Below are 8,123 nucleotides of genomic sequence, written 5' to 3'. Positions count from 1 at the left end.
TCTGGTTTACTTATAAGTGGACCTTACTTATTGTTTACATGATCCTGGTCAAGTGACTTAGTTTTCTTAGGCTTTCTTATAAATTGGGGATAATAATATATGAAGACTAACTGAATTTAATGAAATAATTTATGGAGGAAGTATCTTCATAATGGCCACACATAGAAGAGGCACACAGGAGCTCAACCAATACTGATTTATTCTTTTCTACTTTCCTGCCCTTCCCTGTTCCTCTGTTATTAGGTAAACTCTCATGCAAAGAATGTAATCTGTAGAAAATAAAATTTCTAAAGCTTAACTATTGGAAAAATAAGAAACTTAGAAACTTATGGTACACTTTTCCAGCATGTCTAGGACATGAAGTGTGCAGATGAAATGGAAAATGAGAGTGGACTAAAAAATGTGAACCACCCTTGAATGTGTTACTTTAATCAAGTTTTCAGCACACAAAAAAATTCTGTAGATATTCTTTAAAGTAGGAATTTTGCCAATTTTCTGCTTTTTTAATTGAAAAGAATCTTATAAATTTAGAAATTCTTAAACTAAATATAAGAATATGAAATTTACAGGGTCCTGGATTAAGATCCATTTGAACTTGAAATTTTATGCATTTACAGACAGTCCACTTATTAGTGTGATGAATTATTGCCTAGGTTCCCAGTGTTTACAATTTAAATTTCCAAACCTTGTCTTATTGTTTGATACACATCCCACTTTTAGAAGTGAAATAATATATGCATATTTTGGAAATTTTGGGTCTAAATGTTTAAACCACATGAAAATACCAGATACTTGGTATCAGTTGGGGTCATTTCTCCTTAAGATCTGTGGGTGTGTGTGTTCAATAGTGTCCGACTCTTTGTGACTCCATGGACTGTAGCCCACCAGGCTCCCCTGTCCATGGGATTCTCCATGCAAGAATACTGGAGTGGGCTGCAGTTTCCTTCTCCAGGGAATCTTGCCAACCTAGGAATCAAACGCGCATCTCTTAGTTTTCTGTATTGGCAGGCAGATTCTTTACCACCGAGCCACCTGCAAAGCCCTTCTTAAGATCTCAATAAGATCAATTCACAACCCCAGTCTGCATCCTGTGGAAGACCCAGTGCCATCAGTAAGTGTGTTTGTGAATCCCCAACAGGCTTTATTTACATTTCATGGCCACTTGCAGCTCCATGTCATGCTTTTGCTGACATGGTTGAGTTATGCATTTTCTTTTCATTCCAAATGAGCTGTCCTCCAGACTCATAGCATCAACCCAGATGTAAAACTCTGTCCCTTTTCTTGATGTCCAAACAGAAACAGTAAATATACATGTGCGCACGCACACACATACACACAAGTTCATTATGAGGATTTTATGGGCATAAAATAATATTTAAGGAAAAGGAGGAGATTTACATTTCAGAAACATAAGCAAAATAAACATTAAATAGTCAACATTTCTTTTTCAAAGTCTTGTGGCCATTTCTGCAATACAGAGCTTCAGGGTCCCTCCCTGTGGCTAAACTCTGACCTCTCACACTTTATTTTCTGATTGTCTCTATTACCACTTCCTGAGGAGCCAAGGAGGGGAAAAAAAAAATCCCCCTGCTTCCAAAATAACCCAATATTAGGTGATGTCCTTATTGTTCAGGCAGTCAATAAATCTCTACTGCCCTTTGTCCTACTTAAGGGGCCCATGTGAAAAGCAGCTTCAAGTGGAAATCAACCCCATGATTGTACCATCTGTCCCCTAGACGTTCATTTTCAACTTGGGTTTCATATTCAAACCCCTTGTCTATGACATGTCAACATGTTTGTACCAAGGGACAGTTCTTAGTTTGGAGGATAACTGTTTAAATAAATAGTTTAAATAAATATTTAACATGTCACCCAGGGCCCTTCACATTGAATTTTGTAGGAGCTACATAGACTGATATTTTAAGCTGTATGGTGCTAAGTCGCTTCAGTTGTGTCTGACTCTTTGAGATCCTGTGGACTATAGCCTGCCAGGCTCCTCTGTCCATGGTATTTCCCAGGCAAGAATTCTGGAGTGGGTTGCCATATCCTCCTCCAGGGGATCTTCCTGACCCAGGGAGCAAACTCGTGGCTCCTGCAGCTCCTGCTTCACAGGTAGATTTTTTATTGCTGAGCCACCGGGGAGGCCCATATGTTAGGCTGGACGATCCTAAATTTACTTTTCCAGCTTATTGAACATCTATCCAATTATTTGTATAGGATATAGACACAGTTGGAAACAATTGTATCTATATATATAAAGATATGTAAGTATATGAATCAGCAGTAGATGTGATAAATACTATAATGTAAACCATCATTATTTAGTTTTGTCACCTCATCTTTTAAAATTCATTTTATTTATACAAACATTCATTTGGCATCAAAAGGGAAATGAGATGTTCATTGTAGTCAAGTAATTAATGTTACTCTTTCATAAGAAGTGACAAAATTTTATTAAAACACTCTCAAATTATTTCTAAAGTACATATGTCTATCATAAATACACTCATATTACAGTAATTTGGGATGAAAACAAGGGGAGACGGGGCAGGGAGACATACCATTGGAGCAATTTTATAGAGCATCATTATTCAAAATTGGAGTTGGAAAGTCAATTTGAGGAGTCTCTACCAATGATGAAATAGAATGGAATAAAGAATAGTAAAAAAAAAAGTATATTACATATTATATGATCAATTACTTTCCTGTGAAGTGTAGTTTTTTAGATGTTTATGTGCATGTGTGTTTATGTGTGTGCCCTTGGATGCAATGTAAAATATTTTTTATCATGGGTTACAGTCAAAGACATTTGAAAGTCATTAGTATGGAGGCCAAGCTGCACTGGGGCAGCATATGAGTGTGGTCACCACAGTACAGAGCCTGGTCCTCCCCCCTGCAGGTAAGAATTGGAATTTTCTTTGTACATTGAACCTTAATACTGTTTTCTTAAAAAAAAAAAAAAAAAAAAGTCTAAAGTCAGGTTCAAGTTGAGGGTTGTATGAATCAGACCTGGTATCTCTCTCTTGGGCCAGCCAAAATGGGCTTTGAAATTGGACAACTGGGTTCAAATCTTGGCTCCACCACTTACTAGTAGGACACCTTGGGCAGAGTACTTAACTCTCCAACTCTTGGGTTCCTCGCCTGTAAAGTGGAGTTAATAATTGTATTTTTTATTTCCAAAGATTACTGTGAGGGATATATGAGATTATTTATCAACATTTTTGCTATAAAGTCTTCACATAGTAAGCTATGTTAACTATGATAATTATTTTACTTTCCACAGCCAATTATATTCAGTATGAGCATTGGCCCTTACTGTATATATTGTGTGTCTGTGTGTGCATATAGAGTAAGGGGATAGTGATCTTACGATAGAAAAAGTCATAAAATTTACCAGAAAACCACTGACTTGCTATATTTTTTGTCATTGTCTTTCTATCACCCATATTCTGCCTTCAAGTACTGTGATCTCTAGTCAGGAGACCCAGAGTAGACGGATATTGGAAAAAAGAAAATACAGGCTATACATAGGAGTTTTAACCTCTTACATCAAATAATCTGTCCATGAAATGTGTGAAATAAAAGGATCAATGAAAAACAACCTGCATATTCTTCTGCTTGGGATAGACTGTTTGAAAAAAATAAGTACATATGTGCTTTGACAGTCATCTTAGGAGGATATGTGTGTTCTTTCCTGTTGCCTATTGCAGCTTTGGCATCCAGTGCAGTCAGGGAGAGCCATGTTGAAACTAACCTCAGCAAATAAAGTGTACTTCCTCTCATGCTGACTATAGTTAAGATTCAGTTCAGTTCAGTCGCTCAGTTGTGTCCAGCTTTTTTCAGCCCCATGAATCACAGCACGCCAGGCCTCCCTGTCCATCACCAACTCCTGGAGTTCACCCAAACTCACGTCCATTGAGTCAGTGATGCCATCCAGCCATCTCATCCTCTGTCGTCCCCTTTTCCTCCTGCCCCCAATCCCTTCCAGCATCAGAATCTTTTCCAATGAATAATCTTTATCTTTAAAAAACCCTCTCTGTTAAAATGAAAACCATTATATGCTCACTTTTAATCATTTCTCTAAGATTATTATTTTAATTTCACCCTATTGAGCTAAATTTCTTCAACCTTATTAAATTATGGCTCCCTCCTTAATTAATACCAAAAAACAAATGTTAAAGTAGCAGTGATTTTAGGAACCTTAGAGTCAAATCACCATCTTTAATAAAAGAAAAAATAAAAATAAATCATAGAAATGAAAAAAAATATTGCCAAGATTATACAACTAGCTATCAGCAGAGCTTATATCAAAATCCATGCTTCTTGAATACTCAGTTTGGAGTTATGCACCCTTCTCTCATCCACTTTCATTTTAGGACTGTGATAGAAGAGCTAAGGAAACATTACTTTAAACCATTATCTTCTAGGAATATTTGCTTTCTGAAGACAAGGCACCATGTTGTCTTGCTCTCTAGGCAGAACTAGGGTGCTTTGAGTCTCCCTGGAGTTTTCCCATAACAGTGGTGCTCCAGTGCCTTTTTTCTGTTTGTTATCTGTCCTGTTGATTCATTTCGATTTAAACTTCATGTTTTGTGTAGCTCGTATGGTTCTTTTCTGGCCAGCAGGGTTCTGTTTCCAACATTCTGGAAATAATAAAAATGCAGGACACACCTTAAGGGGATTGTGCTGGGGATTAGTAAAGGGAAGGGTGGGTTGTTATGGCAGAATTAACTGCAGCTGTTGAAAACGCAGCTGAGTGGAGAGTATCAGGTCACAGACAGTGCGCAAATGGCACACACATATACACATGCACATAGACACATTCTCATTGCAGTACAGGGTAGTGGTTGTCCTATGGCAGGTATTGTACGTACAGAGAGTAACTGAGATGTGTGGGTGTGTGTGGCCAGAGTAGAGAATGGTGGAGACTAAGAGGATGGCAATGCTAAAGAATGCTCAAACTGCCTCACAATTGCACTCATCTCACACACTAGCAAAGTAATGCTCAAAATTCTCCAAGCCAAGCCTCAACAGTACAAGAACCATGAACTTCCAGATGTTCAAGGTGGATTTACAAAAGGCAGAGGAACCAGAGATCAAATTGCCAACATCCACTGGATCATCGGAAAAGCAAGAGAGTTCCAGGAAAACATCTACTTCTGCTTTATTGACTATGCCAAAGTCTTTGACTGTGTGGATCACAACAAACTGTGGAAAATTCTGAAAGATATGGGAATCCCAGACCACCTTATCTGCCTCCTGAGAAATCAGTATGCAGGTCAGGAAGCAACAGTTAGAACTGGACATGGAACAACAGACTGGTTCCAAATAGGAAAAGGAGTACGTCAAGGCTGTATATTGTCACCCTGCTTCTTTAACTTATATGCAGAGTACATCATGCAAATGCCAGGCTGGATGAAGCTCAGGCTGGAATCAAGATTGCTGGGAGAAATGTCGATAACTTCAGATATGCAGATGACACCACCCCTAGGGCAGAAAGTGAAGAAGAACTAAAGAGCCTCTTTCATGAAAGAGGAAAGTAAAAATTTGACTTAAAGCTCAACATTCAGAAAACTAAGATCATGGCATCCAGTCCCATCACTTTATGGCAAATAGATGGGGAAACAATGGAAACAGTGACAGACTTTATTTTGGGGGGCTCCAAAATCACTGCAGATGGTGACTGCAGCCATGAAATTAAAAGATGCTTGCTCTTTGGAAGAAAAGCTATGACCAATCTAGATAGCATATTAAAAATCAGAGACATTACTTTGCCAACAAAGATCCATGTAGTCAAAGCTATGTTTTTTCCAGTAGTCATGTATGGATGTGAGTGTTGGACTATACAGAAAGCTGAGCACCAAAGAACTGATGCCTTCTAACTGTGGTGTTGGAGAAGACTCTTGAGAATCCCTTGGACTGCAAGGAGATCCAATCAGTCCATCCCAAAGGAAATGAGTCCTGAATATTCATTGGTAGGACTGATGCTAAAGCTGAAACTCCGATACTTTGGCCACCTTATACAAAGAACTGACTCCTTGGAAAAGAACCTGATGCTGGGAAAGATTGAAGGTGGGAGGAGAAGGGGATGACAGAGGATGAGATGGTTGGATGGCATCACTAACTTGATGGACATGAGTTTGAGTAGGCTCCGGGAGTTGGTGACGGACAGGGAAGCCTGGCGTACTGCAGTCCATGGGGTCACAAAGAGTCAACAACTGAGTGTCTGAACTGAACTGAAGAGGATGGCAGCTGGGTGCCAAATTTTTTGGTCACATGTGTTATGAGAAAGGTTTGGGAAGTATAATGACCTAAAGAGACGCAGAGGATGGAGAGAAGACACGGCAGTAGATGCCGTTGAGCATAACTACCTTTGTTATAAGTGTCCAAACAGACATTTTTTTTTCCCTCTCATCTATTGTGAGTCACTTTTCTTTCTATCCTCTGTTAAAAATCTGTAATTATTTATAAATTTAATATCTGGAATGTTTTTTTATCTAAACCTTACTGAGTATTATTATGCGGTAGACATGTTATCTCTATCTCAGAACCTTGTAAACACTATAAAGGATATCAACAGCCTCCATATAACATCACAGGAAAAGGCGACATTTACCGCGGGTATATTTTCTGTAAGGTTTTAACATATAAGTGTCAATATTCAACTTTTCTGAATGATACAAAGACAATATCATATTGCTTTATTTGTCGGGGTTAGTAGCAAAGAGACACACATGAACAGGTTGCTGTGTGAGCGGTCATTTAGGATTGACTTTTGCTGCCCCCCTTCCAGAGTATGTGTGTACAGAAGGTACCATGGAGCTTTGCTATCTAACAGGCCTCAGTTTCAGCCCGGGTGTTTTCATTATGTTGTTTGTGATCTTGAACTCATTTTATAGCTTCTCTAAAACTTAACTTTTTTCACTTATAAAATGAACATTGCAACAGAACCAACTGCATTTGTTCTTTCTTGATATATTAACAGATTCTCTCAGAACTTAGTGGGTTAAAAAACACAAGCATTTGTTATCTCATAGTTTCTGTGAGGTGGGAATTCTGGAGCTGCTTAGCTCAATAATTCTGGTTCAGGATCTCTCCTGAGGTTGTGTCAGGATGTTGACTGGAGTTTGAACCATCTAAAGGTTAGACTGGGGCTACAGAGTCTATTCACTTGTGTGGACGATGAGTTGGTGCTGGCTGTTAGCAGGAGGTCTCAGTTCTCCGCCATATAGACTTCTTTATAGGGCTGCTTAAGTGTCCTAACCACTTGGCAGCTACCACCTTCCAGACTGAGTAATTCAAAGAGAGCAACATATTTTATGACATAGCCTCAGAAGTCATACATCATCTTTTCCACAATATCCTATTGGTTATGTAGCTCAGCCCTGTTCAGTGTGAGAGCTACACAAGAGTGCACGCCAGGAGACAAGATAGGCCATCTTGATGGCTCACTACCACACCAGCTAAGCTGAAGTACAGAAGTATTTAGCTTGGCATGTATCAGGCACATTTTGAGCCCTAATTAAACATTAACTATTATTACCATTCTTAATTTGTTGCCTGCATGCATGTATACTCAGTTGTGTCTAACTCTTTGCGACCCTATGGACTGTAGCCTGCTAGGCTCCTTTGTCCATGGGATTTTCCAGGCAAGAGTACTGGAGTGGGTTGGCATTTTCTCCTCCAGGGGATCTTCCCAACCCAGGGATCAAACCCAAGGCTCCTGAGTCTCTTGAATTGCAGGTGGATTCTATACTGCTTGAGCCATCAAGGAAGCCCCATTAATTTGTAGAAAGTAGTTTAAAAGTTAAGGCATAATTTCTGTTCAGAATTTGGAGATTGTTGAAGCACAGAGCAGAAATTTTAAATAAATAGAAAAACCCCATTTCTTACTTATTTCTACCTTTCTCACCTAGAATAGTACATATAAAATAAAACAGTGAGATTTGTCAAAATAAAATGAAACATCAGAATCCTTATAGTGGCTATTTTTTAAAAGTTTTGTTAACTTCAAACACTAGGTCCTCTTCAGTATAATCTCGCATTTAGTTTACATCATTCATTTGAGATTATAAATAAACAAGAAAGAGATTAAGAATAACTTCAGTTCAATATGATAAATG

Source organism: Budorcas taxicolor, chromosome 8, assembly GCF_023091745.1.
Source record: "Budorcas taxicolor isolate Tak-1 chromosome 8, Takin1.1, whole genome shotgun sequence".
NCBI classification, from domain to species: domain Eukaryota; kingdom Metazoa; phylum Chordata; class Mammalia; order Artiodactyla; family Bovidae; genus Budorcas; species Budorcas taxicolor.
Note: the sequence above shows the minus strand (reverse complement) of the source record.